Source organism: Macaca fascicularis, chromosome 1 (genome assembly GCF_037993035.2).
Source record: "Macaca fascicularis isolate 582-1 chromosome 1, T2T-MFA8v1.1".
Classification (NCBI taxonomy): Eukaryota; Metazoa; Chordata; class Mammalia; order Primates; family Cercopithecidae; genus Macaca; species Macaca fascicularis.
The window spans coordinates 159,079,217-159,103,769 of record NC_088375.1 but is presented as its reverse complement, the minus strand read 5'-3'; the positions used below and the strand labels follow the sequence as shown (position 1 = coordinate 159,103,769).

At 37.0% G+C, this 24,553-nt stretch overlaps 1 protein-coding gene and 1 pseudogene across 8 annotated transcripts in view; one reads left to right on the top strand and one right to left on the bottom strand.

Annotated features, from left to right (window-relative positions):
* Positions 1-24,553, bottom strand: part of SLC44A5 (solute carrier family 44 member 5) — a 418,500-nt gene that overhangs the window by 356,643 nt on the left and 37,304 nt on the right. The window lies entirely within an intron of this gene.
* On the top strand, positions 5,914-6,380 carry LOC102127949 (large ribosomal subunit protein eL29 pseudogene; annotated as a pseudogene).

The following is a 24,553-nucleotide window of genomic DNA, read 5'->3' as shown; positions in this document are numbered from 1 at the left end:
ATGGTCTCGATCTCCTGACCTTGTGATCCACCCGCCTTGGCCTCCCAAACTGCTGAGATTACAGGCGTGAGCCACCACACCCCACCTAAATGTTCCTTTAAGAAGAGCCATTTTAATCTAAGCTATCACAAGCCCTAGATCTGATGGATGGTAGAGTTTTCCATATTATAAGTTTATATGAATCAACACGACTGTACTCATTTCTGAAATCCTTAGATGCAGATCTCATGGTGCTTAGAAGCAGGGGCTGTGATGTCAGGCTGCCCAGGCTTGAATGCTGCCTCTGTTACTTGCTGATGAATAAAGAGAAGTCAACTTTTCTAAATGTTACTTTGTTTGCACAATCAGGACAATACTGGCAACTACTTCACAGAGGTGTAGTGAAGATTTACCTCTTCTTGGATGTCTAATGGGCATCTCAAATCCAAAATGTCCAAAACTGAATTCTTGATCTTCCTTTCCTGAACCTGTTTCTTCCACTGTCTTCCCAATGCTTTTCCCATGATTCAGGGCAAAGCCTTGCATCTCACCGACTCTTCTCTTTCAGACGCCATATCCTGTTGGCTCTATCTTCGAAATATAACCAGAATTCAACAACTTCTCACCACACTCCACCCCTACTCTGATCCAAGTACCATAATCCCTGCTTGGGCTATTTCAACAGCATCATACTTGACCTCCTCTTCTAACTCTTGCCCCCAGTCTATTCTCAACATAGTAGTTAGAGGAATCCTGTTAAAATGTCTCTTCTTAAACCATTCACTAACTTTGCATATTTCTCAGAATAAAAGCCCAAGTCTACAAAATCTGGCCCTCTATTAACTTTCTGACCTCATCTCTGGTTGCTCTCCTCCTGGTCATGAGTATCTCTGCTTCTGAAACAAACATGTAAAGCATGCTCCTGCCTCGGAGCCTTTGCACTTTTTCCCTCTTTCTGGGCCTTTCATCTTCCAGACATCCAGATGTCTTTACCACTGATTTCAGGTCTTTGCTCAAATATCACAGTCTCAGTGAGCCCTTCCCTGAATAACTTCTTAAAATGAAAGACCACCACATTCACACATCATACTCCTTTTCTTCTGTTTATGCCTTTATTTCTCCCCATAAAACTCACCACCATATAACACACTACATGTTTTCTTTACTAATTTTAATTGTGTCTTCTCCCCTTAAAATATAAATTCTCTGAGAGCAGAGCTACTTCTCTGTTTGATTCTTCATTGTATATTCCCCTGATCCTATTGTGTACCTACTCTGGGACATTACTGAGTTCAACAAGTTAATAAGTACAAAACACCTAAAAATGTGTGACACATACTAAGTGTACAATAAATGTTAGCTATTGTTTACTCGGGATATTCATTTATGTAATTTCTCCTAGTTTTTAAGTCTTTCCAATATATACTGTGATTATAAATTGCATTAGCTTCAAAACAGTTTGTTTCTTAATGTTTCACTTTTGTCTTTCATATGAAATTAATCTAACATTAAAAACTCATGACTATAAAGCTCCAAAGACATTCTCTAAAGATGATCTGCTAAAAACCACTTTTTAATAGCTTTTAAATAAATATTTTATACTCCTTAAACAGTTCACAAATATAGTTTCTATATTTTTCCCAAGTAAATTTTGAGTAAGAATTATAAAAATTAGTGATATGTAGTTTATATATAGTTCTGTATTCATTTTTTATGATTTCTTAAAAGTTTCAAGCTAAATGAGTTTAAATAAATAGTTAAAATAATTTCACTCAAGCTCTGTGATTAGTAACTGAAATAGCACAGAAAAACATCTAACACACCAATATTTTTCTCTTGTTATTCTCTCTACTTTCTTAAATTCCAAAGATAGACAAACAGATGATTGATAGAGATAGATAAATGATAGATAGATAGACAGATAGATATATAGACAGATAGATAGACATAAAATAGAATAAATACTATTCAGTCTTATAAAAAGAAGGAAATCCTAATAAACCTAAAATACAGTGTGCTAAGTGAAATAAGCCCAGCATAGAAAGACAAATACTGTAACCTCATTTATTTTATTTTATTTTTTTTTATTTTTTATTTTTTGAGATGGAGTCTTGCTCTGTCGCCCGGGCTGGAGTGCAATGGCCGGATCTCAGCTCACTGCAACCTCTGCCTCCCAGGTTTATGCCATTCTCCTGCCTCAGCCTCCTAAGTGACTGGGACTACAGGCGCCCGCCACCACGCCCGGCTAATTTTTTGTATTTTTTAGTAGAGACAGGGTTTCAGCATGTTAGCCAGGTTGGTCTCGATCTCCTGACCTCGTGATCCGCCCGTCTCGGCCTCCCAAAGTGCTGGGATTACAGGCTTGAGCCACCGCGCCCAGCCCAGCCTCATTTATATGTGGAATCTAAAACAGTCAAACTTGCAGAAACGGAGCATAGAATGGTGGTTGCCCGGGGCTGTGGGGTCAGGTGCAGAAATGGGGAGATGTTGGTCAAAGCGTGCAAAGTTTCAGTTAGACAGGATAAACAAGTTCCAGAGCTTTATTGTACAACATGGTAAAACACAGTTAATAATAATGTATTGATACTAGAAAATTGGTGATATAGTAGATCTTAAATACTTTCACCACAAACAATGTGAGGTGATAGATATGTAATCAGTCTTGATTTAATCATTTTCAATGGATATATGTATAAAATATCATGCTGTACACTGAAAATACATACAATTTTTATGTGTCACTTACAAAATCATATGTATTGCTAAATTCAGCATTTTAAATATGAAAATATTAGCATATAAAATCTACCATATGTACTAAAATGGAACATATATTATAAATATTGAAATCAATAATAGTAATATGGATTAAAAGCTGGGATCTTTGAGTTTTAAATGCTCATTATTAACCAAATAATTAAAATCCACAGTTTAAATTGCTGAAAGTAGAGGTTCCAGTCAAGAAATGAACTCTGACCTATGACCATTAATTAAACAGGAAAAAGAGTTATTTATAATCTGGAAAATGTGCCATTTGGATGACTACAGAAGGCATTACAGAATTAAAGGAAATGCCTTTGACTAATCAGCTGAACTTGACCAGAATACATAAATTTACGTCAGTTATCTGGGCATGGAGGCAAACATCTATAGTCCTAGCTACTTGGGAGACTGATGCAGCAGGATCGCTTGAGCCGAGGAATTCAAGGCTGCAGTGAGCTGTGATCACACGACTGTACTCTAGCCTGTGGGACACAGCAAGACTCTGTCTCAATAAATAAATAAGTAAATAAATAAATAAAATGTAAGTCAGAAGCTTAGAATAAGTTCTAGGTCCCTAAACAAAACATTTCAAGAGGACTCTCATTCACTTCCCTACACTAATATATCCCTCTTCAGTATGAATTCTAAATGGATAGCATTTTTACTTGAACCCAATGCATTTAAAAGATGCCTTTCCTACTAATTACACCTCTTATAGGAGTCATATAAAAGATATTAAGATCTACGAATGTTTTTGAATTGATAATGAAAAAAGTTTTCTCAATAAATAAGGTTTAGAGAAGACAGAATATATAGAAGAACAAATCTGAAATGACTCTATAGATTTTCCTTTAACAAAAAGAGAGGATTTGAAGAAGATAAAATTCAACTATCTACACACACACACACACACACACACAAAAGTAGTCAGCCTATCTGAACCTGCCAACCAGGAGATTTTTTTAAAAGGTAATTCAGGAAGATAACACAAATGGTCAGCATTTAAGATCTCAGATCAAATTTTTGGATGTTTTTAATAATTCAGCATGTAAGGAGCAAGCATAGTATTTTGCATGCATATTTTTACTAGTTGAAAATGGTTAACTATCCAGTGAGCATGTCTCTGTGGAAGGACTCACGCTCCATAAGCATCTATTGATAAAATACTAACAGCAGAGAGTCTTTTATTTAAGTACTTCTCAAAATAAAAAAAAAGACTACCTACAGCATATAATTAAAATATTATATTTTTAGCATCAAAAGATACAAATCTAGTTCCCAGATATAACATTAGTTACAAATAAACAAAAAATAAAAATAAAAAGGAAAACTTTAAGTTGTAGGATTTACAAACTTAGCCAAGAAGTAAAAGATGCAGCATTCTGAACAATGAGTTATCACGGGGTCAGCGTCTCATATGACTAGCTCTGAAATGTGTGGATTGAGAGTCAGGTGCAAATATTTGTCTTTACTTAATGTTGTCTCAACCACAAGGTCCATAGCTGCCTGTTCATGGTAGAAAAATAAACTAAGTACCATATATAAACAAGTTTGTTAGCAGAAAGGGCCATAACACTCCAAAGTTAGTTCTTCTGAAGAATTCATAGGAACAAAACAGAACAATAAGTTAGGGCCCGGCGCAGTGGCCCATGCCTGTAATCTCAGCACTTTAGGGGCTGAGGAGGGTGGATCACTTGAAACAAGGAGTTCAAGACCAGCCTGGCCAACATGGCAAAACCCTGTCTCTGCTAAAAATACAAAAATTAGCTGGACATGGTGGCCTCACCTGTAGTCCCAGCTACTCAGAAGGCTGAGGCAGAAGAATCAGTTGAACCTGGGAGGCAGAAGTTGCAGTGAGCTGAGATTGAGCCACTGCACTCCAACCTGAGCAACAGAGCAAGACTCTGTCTCAAAAAAAAAAAAAAAAAAAGAAAAAGAAAAAGAAAAGAAAAGAGGGCCCATATGTTTAGTATACTGCACAGAGATTTTTTTAAAAAATCAAAACCTACAAGATGGAATTAGTACTTGTGGGAGGAAAGATACTTTCTTTCTCAGATACCTACTAACCATAAAGCCTAGCTATAAACACATGTCAGAAAGTCAGAAATACTTTAAGGCAATCAAATTTTTAAACACAAATTATGTTACTCCATTTTGTCCATTTAAAAGGCAGACAAGCCAGACCCTGAAGGCTGATGAAAATAGCCAAACTCAACATATAATGACATCAATTATTTAATCCTTTCATTACCAAAAGAATCAAAGACCATTCACATTAGTAGGCAAAATCTTAAAAAAGAAACTGGAGGGGGACCTCGCATTTATATTATACTATATGATCAAGCTGTTTCCAGAAACCAAAGCTCACTGTCTAAAAATTGAACATAGCATCTGTTAAAATTGCTCCTTGTGTGTCTTGGTTGAAAGAAATGGTGGAGGTAACTAAATGAACCGGCTTATACTCGAAAGCCTTAAGCCATTATGGTCCACTGGCATAAAATATATAAAAATGCCAAATAGTTAATGTCACTATTAGGACCAACAATTGTTGGTTAAAGCTGCATTGTCAGCAACGGAGAATGTAATTTTATAAATATAATGAAAACTCTTCTATGATGATGCATAAAAATAATGTATATGGAATGAAATGGTGTGGGAAAGGTGTACAGTATTCTAAAATAACATTTGATCCCAGGTAGTACTGTTTGAATATGTGTTCCCCCAAATCTCATGTTGAAATTTGATCCTCAGTGTTGAAGGTGGGGCCTAATGGGAGGTGTCTGGGTCATGGCTGTAGATCCTTCATTAATGACTTGGTGCTGTCATCACAGAAATGAGTGAATCTTCACTCTTAGTTCCTGTGAAAACTGTTTTTTTAAAGAGCCTAGTACCTGCCTCTCTCCTCTCTCTTGCTTCCTATTTCACCTTGTGATTTCTGAACACAGCAGCTCCTCTTTTCTTTCCACCGTGACTGGAGGCAGTCTGAGTCCCTCACCAGAAACAGAGGCTGATGCAATGCTTCTTGTATAGCCTGCGGTGGTAATTTAAAAATTACCCATCCTCGGGTGTTCCTTTATAGTAAATGCAAATAGACCAAGACATCCAGTTATATGCAAAAGGATACTGAGCATTCTCTTCCAGGCTTCAGGAGCCGCGGATTACAGTGCAGACATGGTCAAGTCCAAGAACCACACCACACAAAACTGGTCCCGAATTTGGCACAGAAATTGCCTCAAGAAACTCCAATCACAAAGATATGAATCTCTTAAGCGGTGGACCCCAAGTTCCTGAGGAACATGCGCTTTGCCAAGAAGCACAACAAGAAGGGCCTAAAGAAGATGCAGGCCAACAATGCCAAGGCTATGAGTGCACATGCCGAGGCTATCAAGGCCCTCGTAAAGCCCAAGGAGGTTAAGCCCGAGATCCCAAACGGTGTCAGCCACAAGCTCCATCAACTTGCCTACGTTGCCCACTCCAAGCTTGGGAAGCATGCTCGTGCCCACATTGCCAAAGGGCTCAGGCTCAAGGCTAAGGATCAAACCGAGGCCCAGGCTGCAGCTCCAGCTTGAGTTCCAGCTCAGGCTCCCAAAGGTGCCCAGGCCACTACAAAGGGTTCAAAGTAGAGATCTCCATCTGCCAATACAAGGACAGAAGGACTGGTGTGACCCGCCCTGCACTGCCGTCTGCAGAGGGCTGGTGTCCTCCTGTGCTATTTGTACAAATAAACCTGAGGCAAGATTTGTTTAAAAAAAAAAAAAAAAAAAAAAAAAGCGTATTGCCATATTGCCTGTTGAGATCTGACAAATTATTCTTGGCCACAATGTATTAAAAAGTAACACTCCTCCCCTATCCCCCCCCCCCAAAAAAGTACGGATTTTTAAAGTCTGAAGGTATCAAGGAAACGTTCTAATTTAGCCTCTTATTTAAATGAAGCCTTTCACTACAGTGATTTTCTAAGTTTATAATTTAGAAAACAGAATCCTCTCCCATCATTTCCTTTTCTCTACAATTTATTTGGTAAGGAATCTGGGCTCTTCATTATTCATTATTGCATGAGCTGGACTCGGTAGCAATCAGGAAACAGCTTCATTTTTCTCCCATCACTGCATTCAAACATTCTGTCAGGTCTCTCCTCCTCTAGCCTTGACAGTGTCTCTTTCAGATTTCTTTTCATGATAACAATTTTGTCATCCAGTATTAAAAAGTTCAGTCTTACCTAACTCAAAGCATTAATCTAATACTTGATTTGGATCGTCCCCTCCTGTCAGCTCAGGAATGGCTCCAGTGTGAGGGGAAGAGAAGCTGTGAGAAGACACAAGGGAGGATTCTATTCTGGTTTTTTATATTCCTTTCTTCTTTCCCTATCCCACCCTCAACCTTGCCCTTTCATTTCTGAATCCTGGGAGATGGCAGGGATCAAAAAAGGAGCTAATTTATAATTCTCATTTGACTATCAGATGCCCTCCATCATAGCATCCTTCCAAATATTAGATCTCATTAAGTACATTTGCAGATTCTTCAGAGACTCTCAACAAGTTCCTATGCCCCACACGTTTCTTTCAATAGACAATGAGCTCTTTAGCCGACCGCTCAGAATCACCCCCACATCTCAGCTTTGCCCCAGTAGGCAGCCCTCTTAGGGTCCACTTGACTCACAGGAAGTACAAGGGACGTGCAACTTGACAAACTGCTGACTCCTTCCTCCTTGCCCTGCAGTCAAAGGCAGCTCTACTTTGATTTCTATCCTTTGTCTTTTCCAGAAGAGAAGCAGAGACCTATTATTATCACACTTTGCTTCAAATTATGGAGAGTCACATATCAGTTTCTCTCAAGAGAAAACTCACTTTCTGCTCAGCTAGATGAAAGGGGAAACCCCACTGGTTTTTGTAATTTGGCAAACATCCAGTCAGGGACTGAGATGACATTCTACCATTTTGTAGATGACCATAACCTCTATACGCAGGACTCTTGTGGCTTCCCAACACGTGATTTGGTGGTGAGAGAAGCATCTGCCTCCCTTCCCTGTAAAAGAGGTCTGAATAGAACAGAGGCAGATCACAGACCAGTTGGTGATCTGGCCAATTTTCAGTAATTCCTATGGAATTGGATCCAGCACCAGTCTCTGAAGTATGGAGGAGATTGCCACTCAGTGTCCCAAGCTTTGAGGTCTCAAGTTCTAAGACAAGAGGACATCTCCCATTCCACATGTTCTTATAGATTCAAAGTGGCTTTTTAATAAAGTATCTTAAATGAAAATTTATCTTTCTGAATTGCCACCCAACTAACTGGGGAGGAGAAATCCAAAATAAAGGGCTTAAGAACCTCACTCCAAGTGGCTCTCTCCCTTTACAATGAAACTGTCCTTTTGAGTTTCTGTGATCTAATCTATGTGGAAAGGGCATAAGGCAAAGGTAATTAAAAGGTTCATGAGAGCAAGAGCAGTGCAGCATTATCCTAACTGTATTCTTCCTGGTGTGAATAAATTAATCTGTTTCAGCCACTACCCTGGCAAACTAGTCCAGGTACTGTATCACACTAGAACATAAAAACCCTTACATACTAAAAGTGGTAAATGTATTCCGAATTAACAATGAATTAGGACACTGTCAGTATTTCTACTAGCTAATTAGAAAAGCTAGAGTCCTTATATTTGGAAGATGGATTCACTGACACTTTCTTTAGGATTTAGGAACATAAAATCAAACCATAAATACTGTGTTTGCTTTTGGGGGTTTTGTGGGGGGTCGTTTTGGGATTTTTGTTTGTTTGTTTAGTATTTTTGAGACTGAGTTTTGCTCTGTCGCCCAAGCTGGAGTGCAGTGGTGAGATCTCGGCTCACTGCAAGTTCAAGCGATTCTCATGCCTCAGCCTCCCAAGTAGCATGTGCCACAATATTTATCTGAATAATTAGGAGCATAAAGCCAGACTCGTTAATCATCCAATGCCAGTAAGTATTAGATGAATAAATAAATCAATGAAATACTTTTTCAGTTTTATACTATGTCAGAAACCATAGTCAAATTATGCATCCTGTCGAAGCCTCAATTTTCATGTATGTAAAATACACAAAAAGAATACCCACTTCAGTGATTCTCAATCACAGTACATATTCAAAACCAAATAGTTTCTGATTCGGTAGGTCTGAGGCAAGACCTGGACAATTGCATTTAAGCTTCATGAGTATTTGGAAACTGACCCACGGCTGAGAACGACTATGCTCCCTCTGAGGGCTGTTGTGAGGATTAAATGAGACACTGTCTGAAGGCATTTCATGTATTAGCACATGCTTAATACATATAAATATATAGATTATACCCTTCTTTTATAACACTTTATACATATTTATTCAGTAAATTATATAATACATTTAAGAATTAATAAGCAAATTATTAAAGCAGTGGTTCTCAAACTTCAGCACGATTCTAATGGGGGACTCATAAAATACAAATTGACAGACCCCACCCTCAGAGCTTCTTCTGACTCAGTAGATCTGAGAGGAAGCTCAAGAATTGCCTTTCCAACAAGTTCCCAGGTGATGCCGGTCCAGGGATGACACTTTGAGAACCACTACCTAACAAAAATTTTAATCATATTTGTGATGGCTCATTTTATGGGTCAACTTGACTGGTCCATAGAGTGACCAGATACTTGGTTAAACATTATTCTGGGTGTATCTATGAGGGTGTTTCTGGATGAGATTAACATTCAAATCTGTAGGCAAAGTTAAGTAGATTGTCCTGCCTAATATGGGTGTGCATCATCCAATCCTTTAGAGGCCTGAATGAGCATTTATTGAATACCCACTATATATAACTTTGCTATTTGTTACGTCATTTAATCCTCACCATAGTCCTGTAAGGTAGGTAATACTGTCTCCATTTTTTTCAGATAAGGAGAGTGAAGTTGAAAGAGGTTAAGTAATGTACCCAAAATCACAGAGCTGGGATTGGATCTGTCCAATCCAAAAGTCCAAAAAAAAAAAAAAAAGAAAAGAAAAGAAAAGAAAATGGTTAGGTTCTGGAAAGATGTGGGGGGTTTTTTGTCCCCACACCCAGAGATAGATGTTTTCAAAAAATTTTTTAAAACATATTAAGAAAAATCATTTGGGGAACATTGTACCTGGCATGATAGAAAACTGAATTGAGATATGGGATGGTTCTTCCTGAAATAAGATATCTGATTGGTATACTTACTTCATACTGGTTTTTTAAAACAATAGATAATATTTTTTACATTTATTTCTTTCACAAATAATTGGAAACACTAAGTGAAAGGCACTGTGCTAATCACCACTGAAGGTATAACTACGAACAAGACATGAAATTCACAGTCTAGTAGAGAAGAAAAGTAAACATGCAATTACAATAGAGTTTGATAAATATTGTAACAAGCGAAACCTCAAGGAGGTATGGGAACAAGTTAATACTGACAAAGAGTAATGCCAGAGTTTCAGGTTGAGGCTTAAGGCATGAGTAAGCAAAGTGAAAACCCCTTTCTTCCACAAAAGAAGTTAGAACTCAACGTTAAGTTTGGAGGAACTGCATATGCATGTGCACGCACACTCTCTCTTTCTTTCTCTCTCTCTCTCTCAAACAATACTCTAATTCCAGACAATAAAAGAAAGACCTCTGCCACTTAATCTGCCATGTCATTCATGAAAACAGAGCTAATTCCATTGCATGCGGTAAAAAGCAGCATTGGACTAAAAGCCAGATCTGAATTTTCATCTAGGCTTGCCTGAGTGCTGGCTATGTGACTGTGGGAAAGTTAAGTTTAACTTCCCTGATAAGTTTCCTTATCTGCTAAGAGAGTTAAGCTAAACCATTTTTAAGTCTCTCCCACTTTTAACACTCTCTGTAGTTCTAACTCTAATGACTACTCAATGACATAGTGTAGCTTGCTAATCAGAAATTTGTTTGATAAACTCTCTTAGAACTTTAGACTTTTGAATATTTATGGAGAAAGAGAGCAAGATGGTGTAATGGAAAGCTCTACCCATTGTCCTGCCAGCAAGAATATCCAATTAACAACTATCTACACAGAAACAACACCCTCATAAGAACCAAGAACCAAAAGTCAAGCGAGCACACATAGTATCTGGTTTTACCTTCATATCACTGAAAGCAGCACTAAAGAGATAGAAAAAATAGTCCTGAGTCATCAATGCCACCCTGCCCCCACCTCTGCCCCCACCTCTGGCAGCAACTGCGTGGTGCTGAGGGCATCTCTGTGTGCTAGGGGAGAGAGAACACAGCAATTGGGAGGCATTGAACTCAGCGATGTTCTGTGAGAGCAGAAAGGAAAACCCAGATCAAACTCAGCTGATGCCCCCTGCAGAGGGAGCATTTAAACTAGCCCTAGCTGGAGGGGAAGTGTCCATCTCAGCAGTCTGAACCTGAGTGCCTGCAAACCTCACCACCTAGCGCCAAAGTGCTCTTGGTCTCTAAATAAATGTGAAAGGCAGTCTAGGCCATAAGGACTGCAACTCCACAACTCGTAGGCAAGTCCTAGGGATGAAATAGGCCCAGAGACAGTGGATTGGGGGGCACACGATGTACTGAGGCACCAGCTGGGGTAGCCAAGGGAGTGCTGGCATCACCCTTCCCCTAACCCCTGACTGCTCAGCTCCGGGCTCAAAAAGAGACCCTTTCCTTCCGCTTGAGGACAGAAGAGGGAAGACTGAGGAGGATTTTTGTCTTGCATCTTGGATACCAGTTTAGCCACAGAAGGATAGGTCAGCATCATGAAGCTCTGTTCTAGGCCCTAGCTGGCAGATGACAATTCTAGACATACCCTGGGCCAGAAGGGAATCTGCTGCCTAAATGGAAAAAAATCCAGTCTTGCCAGCATTCATCACCTGCTAATTACCTAAATAACCAGCAGTGATACCCAGGCACTGCATCATGGCCTTGGTAAGCCTCTAAGACTTGCTGACTTCAACTACCAACACTGCCACAGAAGGATACAGCACCGGTGGGCTCTTGGGTTCCCCAATTCCAGGACTTGACTCTTGGATAGCATTTCTGAACCTGCCCTGGGGCAGAGGGGAGCCCACTGCCCTGAGAGGAGTCTAGTCTCAGGCTAAACAGTATTCACACAAGCTGACCTAAGAGTCCTTGGGCCTTAAGGGAACATGGCTGATAGTCTGGCAGTACTTCTCATGGCCAGGGGTGGTGGTGGCTGTGGGGTGAGGTTCCTCTGTCTTTGTAAAAGGGTAAGGAAGAGTGGGAAGGACTACACCTTGCAGTTTGAGTGCCAGCTCAGCAACAATAAATAGAAAATCAGGTAGACTCATAAGGTTTTGGACTCTAGTGCCTGACTCCCAGACAGCACTTCTGAACCCACCTGGAGCTTAGGGGACCTTGGTACCCTGAAGGGAAGGAGGCAGGCTTTGCCACCTGCTGATTTTAGAGCCCCAGGGCCTTGAGTGAAGCTAGGCAGTATCCAGGGAGTAGTTACAGCAGGACTTTGGCAAGACCCAGCGCTGGGCTAGCTTCAGGACTGACTCAGAGCAGTCATACTGGTGGTGGCCACAGGAGCTTCAGGTGGCTCAGAACAGACAGAGAGAGACTGTATGTTTGGGAGAAAGTAAGGCAAATAAACAAGAGTCTCTGCCTGGTAATCCAGAGAATTATCCTGAATCTTATTTAAGACTAACAAGATTGTACCTCTATGAGTCTGCAAGAACCACAGCATTACTGGGCTTAGAGTGCCCCCTAAGGTGGGAGAAAGTGAGAGAAATCACCTTCACTAAAAGGAAGACAAGAAGGAAACATAAAACAATCAGAAAACAAATAACAAATGGCATGAGTAAGTTCTTACTTAACAATAACATTAAATGTAAATAGACTAAACTCTCCAATCAAAAAACATAGAGCGGTTAAACCCACTTGATCACGGTGGAGTATCTTTTTGATATGCTGATGGATTTGATTGCCTAGTATTTTGTTAATAATTTTTGCATCTATGTCCATCAGGGATATTGTTCTGTAGTTTCCTTTTTTTGTTATGTCTTTTTTTGGTTTTGGTATCAAGGTGATAACAAAGACAAGTAAAAAATGGAAAACTACAGGGTAATATCTCTGATGAATATTGATGCAAAATACTCAACAAAATACTAGCAAACCAAACTTAACAATACATTAGAAAGATCATTTATAATGACCAAGTGGGATTTACCCCTGGGATGCAAGAATAGTTCAAAATATGCAAATCAAGCACTGTGATACATCATATCAACAGAATGAAGGATAAAAATCATATGATCATTTCAATTGATGCTGAAAAAGCATTTTATAAAAGTCAACATCCTTTCATGACTTAAAAAAAATCCTCCAAAAACTGGGGATAGAAGGAACACATCTCAACATAATAATAGCCACATATGACAGATCCACAGCTAGTATCTACTGAATGGGGAAAAACCAAAAGCCTTTCCTCTAAGATATGGGACATGACAAGGATGCCCACTGTCAACACTGTTATTCAACATAGTACTGGAAGTTCTAGCCAGAGCAATCAGACAACAGAAAAATATAAAGGGCAACCAAATTGGAAAGGAAGAAGTCAAATTATCCTTGTTTGCAGATGATATGATCTTATATTTGGATAAACCTAAAGATTCTATTAGAAAACTATTAGAGCTGATAAATTCAGTAAAGTTTCAGGATACAAAATTAACATAAAAATCAGTAACATTTCCATATGCTAACAGTGAACAATGCAAAAAAGAAATTTAAAAAGTAATCTCATTATAATAGCCACACATAAAATTAAATACTTAGGAATTAACCAAAGAAATGTAAGACCTCTAAAACGAAAACTATAAAATACTGATGAAAGAAATTGAAGAGGACACCAAAAAATTGAAATATATGAATATTGTTAAAATGTCCATACTATGAAAAGCAATCTACAGATTCAATGCAATCCCTATCAAAATAACAATGACATTCTTCAAAGAAATAGAAAAAACAATCCTAAAATGTATATGAAACCACAGAAGACCCAGAATAGCCAAAGCTATCCCAAGCAAAAAGAACAAAACTGGAGGAATCACATTACCTGATTTCAAATTATACTACAGAGCTACAGTAAGTAAAACAGCATGGTACTGGCATAAAAGTAGACACATAGACTAATGGAACAGAATAGAGAACGCAGAAATAAATCTACACACCTGCAGTGAACTCATTTTCAACAAAGGTGCCAAGAATACCTACTGGGGGAAAGTGATTCTCCTCAACAAATAGTGCTGGGAAAACACGATATCTATATACAGAAGAATGAAACTAGATGCCTATCTCTCATCATATATACAAATCAAATCAAAACGGATTAAAGAAATCTAAGACCTCAAACCATGAAACTACTACAAGAAAACATCTGGAAAACTCTCCAGGACATTGGTCTGGACAAAACTTTCTTGAGCAATACCCCACAAGCACAAGCAACCAAAGTAAACATGTACAAATGGGATCATATTAAGTTTAAAAGTTTCTACACAGCAAAGGATACGATCAATAAACTAAAGAGATATCCTACAGAATGGGAGAAAATATTTGCAAGCTACCCCTCTGACAAGGGATTAATAACCAGAATACACAAGGAACTCAACTCTAGAGGAAAATGTCTATTAATCCAATCAAAACATGGGCAAAAGATTTGAATTGACATTTCTCAAAAGAAGACACACAAATGGCAAACAGGCATATGAAAAGTTGTTCAAAACCATTGCTCATCAGAGAAATACAAATCAAAACTAAAATAAGATATCATCTCACCTCGATTAAAATAACTTATATCCAAAAGACAGGCAATAACAAGTGTTGGCATGGATGTGGAGAAAAGGGAACCCTTGTACACTTTTGGTGGGAATTAGTACAACCACGAAGAAGAACAGTTTGGAAGTTCCTCAAAAAACTAAAAGTTGAGTTACTATATGATCCAGCAATCCCACTGCTAGATATATATCCAGAAGAAAGGAAATTAGTATATCAAAGAGATATATGCACTCTTATGTTTTTTGCAGCATTGCTAACAACAGTTAACATTTGGAAGCAACCTAAGTATCCATCAACAGATGAATGGATAAAGAAAATGTGGAACATATACACAATGGAGTAGTATTCAGCCATAAAAAAGGATGAGATCCTGTCATTTGCAACAACATAGATGGAACTGGGGATTATTATGCTAAGTGAAATAAGCAAGCACAGAAAGACGAGCGTCACATGTTCTCACTTATTCATGGGATCTAAAAATCAAAATAATTGAACTCATGGAGATAGAGAGTAGAAAGAGTTACCAGAGGCTGAGAAGGGTAGTCGGGAGATGGAGGGAAGTGGGGATAGTTAATGAGTACAAAAAAATAGAAAGAATTAATAAGACATACTATTTGATAGCACAACAGGGTGACTATACATTTTAAAATAAGAAAAAAATGTAACTGGATTGTTTGTAACTCAGTGGATAAATGCTTGAGAGGATGAATACCCTATACTTCATGATGTGCTTATTTCACATTGCATGCCTACATTAAGACATCTCACATACCCCATAAATACATACACCTACTGTGCACCCACAGGAATTAAAAATAAATAAAACACTTTAGATCTTTACATTGAGACTATTTCAAGTTGCATCATTTAAAAACTATACTGAGCCCAAGTCACATGAATTTTACAACCAATATTAAAGAAGGTAAGAAAAACTGACATCATAAATGGAGATATATCAGCTTTTAAAAAAAATCCCAAAATGAAGTTCTGAAGGGAAAAAAAAAGAACATGTTTAAATATAGCATGACAGTATTCTAAGCCAGATCCAAATGTCAGTAGTGTCTCCAAATGAAATGTTAAAAGAATTACCCAATTTTGTATTATATTATCTGACTGCTTATACAGTAGAAAAATAGTAAGACTAAAAAAGTTAGAAAAGCTGAATTTTGGTCTTAATATTATTTTATTCATTGGTCAGCATTTTTTAAACTATCAGTATGTCAACTGTAAAATGGCATTCAAAATTTTAATGAAATCATCAAGTGATATGTAAATTGATAGTAAGCAACAGAAATTCTATGCTTTCTTATCATTAGAAATAGGAAAATTAACATTTTCAAATTTTCTCTGCCTTTTGAAAATTAATTAGCTAACATTTATGAAGTTTTTATACCTTGGAAGAAAACTAATGTTGTAATAGAAAAAGGCAGAGGGAAGATAGTACCTTTTTTTAAATCATGTTAGTAAAAAAGAAAGATTATTAAACTAACGATGTTAACCAGTAACAACCTGAAAATAAAGTCAATATTTATTTGTTTTCATAAACAATTAATGAAGGTGGATAAAGTCAATATTTCAGTGTATATTTTGCCCCTGATTTCAGTAAAACATATAAGGCTGAAAACAAATTATAAATTCATTTTAAAACCCATACAATTATATTTGGTATTACAATTCTGAAGTTTTTAGTGTGACCACTTTCAATAAATTACTTTTTGTTAACCAAGACTAACCCAAAATAAGAAAATACATCAAAAGAAGAAAGAAAGAGAGGTAAGGAGGGAGAAAGGGAAGGAAAGATACCTCTTCAAATGCTTCAGAAATAATTCTAGAGTAATGAGTTTTAAAGATTCCAAATGTGGAAAAGTCATCTATTAAGTATTAACTAGAGACTAATTCCAGGTTGACAGTGATGTATTCTCTGGAAAAGACTTTGCCTAAGGGCAGCTTTTCAGACTTTATTCACACACACACATCCCATCCCCTTGTCTATATTTTTAAATCAGAAATTTTCCTGCCCAAAGCATACCAGATTTCAATATTTCAAAAACATCTCAAAGGCCCTGACCCATAAATTATTTATTCCCTGTGGATCATAGAACCAACTTTTTCACTACAAAAAAAACTTTTGATTAGTTAGATAGTTCCCTATTTGAAATCTGAAAGAAATGAAAACCATAAGAGTTAATTGATTCTCCAGAAATAGACTCATGGTATTGATTATTCATGCATGATCTGAAAACTCTTACTACTACAGAAAGAAGCAGTATCTACTCTGAACTATGTCTGTAAATTTCAGCTCACTGACTGGCACCAGTAATCTTCCATTCATTTGCATAATTTTTTAAAACTTAATCTTAAAACTCATTATGTGTTCATTTAACAAATAATTATCAAACACTTTCTAAGTGCTAGGCACTAATAGAAAGATTTAATACTCTCTACTTTCAAGAAGTTTATGGCTCAATTTTATATTCATGTATAAATGTACCATCAATAAAGGAAGAATAGGACAGAAAGAAAAATGAATATTTGAAATATAAGCCTTAAAAGTTCCTGTTAAAAGGAGATAATTTAGCATCACATTCATTTGTACCTTTTCCCTTAGAACTCAAGCTAATATTACATATCTGACCTATTGACTAGCTTTCTGAGAATTTGTAACATCATTCGAAAAGAACACTATTAAGATTTACAGCTAATATCAAATCTTCTAATAACCAATTGGTACAAGTCCCTGAATATATTAATAGCAAATTCACTTTTTCTTTTTCTTTCATGGGCCCACACTTAACTTTTAGACTCAGATGATACTGAATTTCTTCAAACTAAAGTGATAGTTCAACACAGTAGACACACACACACGCACACACACAATATAATGCTCACAGGAGAAAACTGAATCCCTGAACAGATCAATAATGAGCTCTGAAATTGAGGCAATCATAAATAGCCTACCAACCAAAAAAAAAGTTGAAGTTGCACCAGACAGATTCACAGCTGAATTCTACCAGATGTACAAAGAAGAGCTGGTACCATTCCCACTGAAACTATTCCACAAAATTGCGAAAGGGAGAGTGACTCCTCTCTAACTCATTTTATGAGGCCAGCATCATCCTGATACCAAAACCTGGCAGAAACAAAACAGAAAAAGAAAACTTCAGGCCAATATCCTTGATGAACATCCATGCAAAAATCCTTAGCAAAATACGGTCAAACCAAATCCAGCAGCACATCAAAAAGCTTATCCACCATGATCAAGTAGGTTTTATCCCTGGGATGCAAGGTTGGTTCAACATATGCAAATCAATAGTGATTCATCACATAAACAGAACTAAAAACAAAAACCACGTGATTATCTCAATAGATGCAGAAAGGGCTTTTGATAAAATTCAACATCCATTCATGTTAAAAACTCTCAATAAACTAGGTAGTGAAGGACCCTACCTCAAAATAATAAGAGCCATATACAACAAACCTACAGTCAGCATTATACTGAATGGACAAAAGCTGGAAGCATTCTCTTTGAAAACCAGCACAACCAGCACAAGACAAGGATGCCCTCTCTCACCACTCCTGTTTAACACAGTATTGGAAGTCCTGGCCAGGGCAATCAGGCAAGAGAAAGAAACAGACATTCAAGGCCAGCCTGGGCAACATGGCAAAAACCCGTCTCTACAAAAAAAAAAAAAAATATATATATATATATATATATATATATGTGTGTGTGTGTGTGTGTGTGTGTGTATATATACATATATATATATACACACATAGCCAGACATGGTGGCACTTGCCTGTAGTCCCAGCTACTTGGGAGGCTGAAATGGGAGGATGGCTTGAGTCTGGGAGGTGGAGGTAGCACTGAGCCAAGATCATGCCACTGCACTTCGGCCTGGGCAATAGAGCCAGACTTTGTCTCAAAGAAAATGCCACAAAAAGAATAAAATACTAAGGAATAAACCTAATGGAGAGTGAAAAAGGTCTGTAAGTAGAACTACAAAACACTGCTCAAAGAAATCACAGATGACACAAACAAAAGGAAAATATTCCATGCTCATGGATACAAAGAATCAATATTGTTAAAATGGCCATGCTGCCCAAAGCAACTTATAAATTCAATGCTAATCCTATTAAACTAACACTGATATTCTTCACTGAACTAGGAAAAAAATTTCAAAATTCATATAGAACCAAAAAAGAACCCAAATAGCCAAGGCAATCCTACACAAAAAGAGTAAAGCTGGAGGCACCATGCTACCCAACTTCAAACTATACTACAGAGCTATAGTAAGTAAAACACCATGGTACTATTACAAACACAGACACATAGACCAATGGAACAGAATAGAGAACCTAGAAATAAGACTTCACACCTACAACTATCTGATCTTCAGCAAACCTGACAAAAACAAGCAATGGAGAAAGTATTCCCTAAATGGTGCTGGGATAACTGGCTAGCCATATGCAGAAGATTGAAACTGGACCTCTTTCTCACACCATATACAAAAATTAACTCAAAGTGGATTAAAGGCTTAAATATAAAATCTAAAACTATAAAGTCCAGAAAGACAACATAAGCATTATCATTCAGAACATAGGCATGGGCAAAGATTTCATGATGAAGTAGCCAAAAGCAATTGCAATAAAAGAAAAAATTGACAAATGGGATCTAGTTAAACAAAAGAGCTTCTGCACAGAAAAAGAAACTATCAACAGAGTAAAAAGAAAACCTACAGAATAGGAGGAAATTTTTGCAACTATGCATCCAACAAAGGTCTAATATCCAGCATCTATAAGGAACTTAAACAAATTTACAAGAAAAAAACAACCCCATTAAAAAGTAGGCAAATGACATGAACAGACACTTTTCAAAAGAAGACATACATGCACCAAACAATCATATGAAAAAAAATCAGCATCACTGATTATTAGAGAAATGCAAATCAAAACTACAATCTCACACCAGTCAGAATGGCTATTATTAAGAAGTTAAAAAATAACAGATGCTGGCAAGGTTGTGGAGAAAAAGGAACACTTATATACCGTTGGTGGGAATGTAAATTAGTTCCACCATTGTGGACGACAGTGTGGCAATTCTTCAAAGAGCTAAACAGAGAGATAACATTTGACCCAGCAATCCCAGTACTGGGTATATACCCAAAGGAATATAAATTGTTCTATTATAAAGACACATGTACACGTATGTTCACTGCAGCGCTATTCACAATAGCAAAGACATGGAATCAACCTAAATTGCCATCAATGATAAACTGAATAAAGAAAATGTGGCACATATACACTATGGAATACTATGCAGCTATGAAAATGAACAAGATCATGTCCTTTGCAGGGACATGAATGGAGCTGGAGGCCATCATCCTTAACAAACTAACACAGGAAGAGAAAACTAAATACTGAGTGTTCTCACTTATAAGTGGGAGCTAAATGATGAGAACACATGGACACATAGAGGGAAACAACACATACTGGGGCCTATTGAAGGGTGGAGGGTGGGAGGAGGGAGAGGATTAGGAAAATTAACTAACGGGTACTAGGCTTAATACCTGGGTGATGAAATAACCTGTACAACAAACCCCCATGACACAAGTTCACCTATGTAACAAACCTGCACATGTACCCCAAGTTTAAAATAAAAGTTAAGAAAGACTATTCATAAACAAATATATATATAGTGTTCTTTACACTGTTATATTTCCACAGAAAACTCAGTTAATTATGCCAATTACGCTAAATCAATGCAATTGAATATTACCAAACCATTTAAAATAAAATTATGAAAACATATAAAAATATAGAGAAAATATATTTTTGATTCATTCAATAAATATTCATTTAGTATCTGTGATGTGTCCAAAATTACACTTGACATTTTAGATTAAAGGATAAATTGTGCACAATCAAAATGCTTGCATTGCTCACAGCCTAGTAATGGGTATCTAGGAAGGAAGAGAAAGATTGGGAGCAATCCTAGGAAAGAGATGACAGTTTCTAGACAACTGGCTTGGAAATACAGCACTGTTTTTTCAAACATCAATGTGCAGGCTGACTGGCCTGAAACTAACTGATAGCATCATCAGAACAATTGTAGACAGATGTGGACCAGAGTGACACTCTAACCTGGGATGGTAAGCCACTGACTGATTTGCGGTCAGGTTTTTGGTTCCTTTTGCTTCAGTGCAGAGGTAGGGCTGAAGACCCACATGAAGACTGAGAAAGGAGATAGATGTGTAAACTCTACATTTAAATTGATATATGAGCACTAACAGAGGTATATGAAAGATGTTATGGGAGCAATGAGAAGGAAGTGCTTAATTTGAAAGTGGTAGTCAGAGAAGATTGGGAATTTTACAGAGAAGTTGACATTTGTGCTTAATCTTGAAAAATAAATAGAAATTTTCAGAATTATACATGTGCACACACACACACACAAACCATCCAAAACAATAATATCATGAAGGCAGAGAAGCATAAAAGAATGTGTGTGGCCCCCAGTATTTAGTGTGGTAGGATCATTAAGATTAGGGTGAATGTGGGAAGTGGTCGGAAATGAACCTAGAAGGGTAATTATGGGTCAGATTCTAGACTTGGATGCTTTGCTACAGAATTTTGATTTTGTCTTTTGTAGCCAATGAAAAGTCATTATTGGATTTTAGGGATGAAATGACCAGAGTTGTCTTTCAGGAGTGTCATAAGTGCACGAGTTTCTTAATTGCAGTAGAGTAAAAAATAAATTGGAGAAAATCTAGGTCGAAAGCAAGGAGACTCCTTCATGCAGGGGTGGTCTAATCCATACCAGAAATGATGAACACTGACTCAGATCTGTGACAGCAGAGATAGAGAAAAGTAGATACTTAGGATCAATAGCAGTGACTGACTTTATCAGGTTGAGCAGAGCCTGGAAAGAGGATGTGAGGGGGAATACGGAGTCGAAGATTCTCAGCTTGTGCAAGCAGACAGATAAAGATGTCATTATATAAAAGTACAACTATGAAAATTATACATGAACCAAGACTAGATGGTAACCTACAAAAATAAAGGAAAAAATAAGTTTAGTTAGAACAGTAGGACCGCTTGTTTTCCAAAACTTTTTCAATGTCATATTGTGTTTCTGAAATTGTTTGGAGCTACATCTACTTTTAAATATTAACTCTGTAAATTATTAGTTTTATAGTTTTGAGCAGGTTATTTAACCTCTGTGAATTGTCTCACCCAAATATTTATTTATTTATTCATCTTGTTTCAAAAACTATTTTAAGTAGTTTATAAAAATAAATACAATTCAGCAAAAAGAAGTACAGTCATGTGCCACATAATGACATTTTAGTCAATGACAGACCACACGTAGAATAGTGGTCCCATAAGATGATGATATTGTAATTTTACTGTACCATTTTTCTGTTAAGATACACAAATATTTATCATTGTGTTACCATTGCGTAGAGTATTTAATACAGTAGTGTTCTGTGCAGATATATAGCCTAGGAGTGGAGCAATAGGCTCTACCATATAGCCTATTTATCTATATAACTAGATATGGCTACACCATCTAGGTTTCTGTAAGTACATTCTATAATTTTGCATGACAAAATTGCCTAACGACACATTTATTAGAATGTAGCCCCATAGTTAAGCAAATGCATGACTGTGTATAAAGAGAGACAAGGAGAAGAAAGAATAAGAATATGAGAAACAAAATTAATCAAGTGCATGACTTATGATGACATAACCTTGAGCAAGAAGTGAGCTCAACATTAGTTCTGAGACTTCCTGTCTACCTATAGTGGAAAACACAATGAGTTCCATGAGTCACATTGTTCATTTTGGCTAGCGACATTTCAGAGAAATTTATCCATTATATCCTCATAATACAGATTCTAAAAACAGTGATCAGCACAAGAAATAACATCCCTTGAGTTCATGTCATTTGCAGGGCCATGGGTGATGCTGGAAACCATCATTCTCAGCAAACTAACACAAGAACAGAAAACCAAACACCGCATGTTCTCACTCATAAGTGGGAGTTGATCAATGAGAACATACGGACACAGAGAGGGGAACACCACACACTGGGGCCTGTCGGGGGCTGGGGGGCTAGGAGAGGGATAGCATTAGGAGAAATACCTATGTAGGTGACGGGTTGATGGGTGCAGTAAACCACCATGGCACGTGTATACCTACATAACAAACCTGCGCATTCTGCACATGTACCCCAGAACTTAAAGTATAATAAAAAAGAGAGAGAAATAACATCCTAGAACTTAATACAATGTCAAGTTTCTCAATGCCAACCAATGTTGTAACAGGTAAGCACAAATCAGCAAAAGCACTTCTACAGGGACCAAAATAACACAAGCTGGGTAAAGAGCTATCTCAAGGTCTGGCTGATTCCAGGAAAAAGTTTTAGCATATTTAAAGCAATGAAAAGCTTGCATCTTTACTTAGAAAATCTCTCACAAATATCCCTTCCATAAAGATCACTCGAGGACATCATCTAACCACCTTCCCACCCCAAGTTGTTTTCCTAATGATTCCTGAGACATCGGTCTGACAATGACAGTTCTCAAAATTCTCAGCCTCAATACAAACAAAAACTCAATTTTCAGACATACAAGATGCAGCATAAAAACTCATTAAGTAGGGCCAACTGAAGGAAGCCTGAACTCATGAAAATTCTGAATATTCAAAAGTTATTCCAGTCCTTTAATATAAACAATTGGCTAAAGAAACTACTCATTAAACTCCCTCAAAGACTTGCTTTAGTAAATGATTATTTCCAATTAGTATACTTTTCTACCATTTACTGCTGTTAAAAATTTGAAAATGGGTTGTTTTCCCAAATTGGTTAAATAGGGTAAGTGCCTCTCTTGACCTCTATCAACTTATTTATAATGTATTATTTGCCTACTCTTCATTACACCTAAGGTATTAATTCAGGCAGTGAGAGTTTACAGAAGTTAAAACATAAGGAGCCTTGATCTTAGAATTAGTCAGGTGAAGGCTATGTCCTCCTTTTGACTTAGTAATGTTTCCATAAATTATTAAATACAAGTTGGTGTTTGTGAAGTGTGATAATTATTCAATGCAGTTTTCATAAAGTTCAAAAAATAATACGTATTAACATAAGACTTTCTGAGTGGTTAAGGATTGTGGAGGGATATATTCCAAAGCTGTTCTTTATAATCTCAAGCCTATCATACCTCATACAGTTAAGATATCCCTGGACACATCTATTTATGATTAAACATTTTTTAAAGAGCATAATTGTCCTCCTTTAGTCACCAATAATCTTTCACTAAAGCAAAGGTGTTAAATCAGCAGAATCAATGTCATTGCCATGGGTAAAGAATGTGATGACATTCTTGTACAGCCAAACAAAAGTGTGAATAAGAGGCTGAGATAAATAAGAAAAATGTGTTTTTCACTTTGAAAAAAAGTATTTCAAAGTGAAAGGTGCTGTTAATACTAGTTTGTGAAGCATAAATGTCCAGTAAGCAGCTTTTAGCTTTTTTGTTAAATTTTATGACTTTTGATATTTTTAAACTTGTATATACAAATGTATATAATCATAGGCTAAGCTTAAAATAAGTTTTGACTTTTTTGTAAGGCAAATCTAGAGTAGTAATACATTTTTAATAAAATGTACATTTATTTATTTATATTTAATTTGGGTTTGAGAGTTTTTTCAACATTTATTTTAGATTCGGGGGTACATACACACATTGTTACCCGGGTATATTGTGTAATGATAAGGTTTGGAATACAGTTGATCCTGTCACCTAGGTACTGAGCATAGTACCCAATAGTTCATTTTTCAACCCTTTCTCCCCACCTCCCTCCCCACTCTAGTAGTCCCAGTATCAACTGTTGCCATCTTTATGTCTCTGAGTACCTATTGTTTAGCTCCCGCTTATAAGTGAGAACATGTGGTATCTGGTTTTCTGATACTGCATTAATTCATTTAGGATAATGGCTTCTAACTGCATCCATGTTGCTGCAAAGGAAAT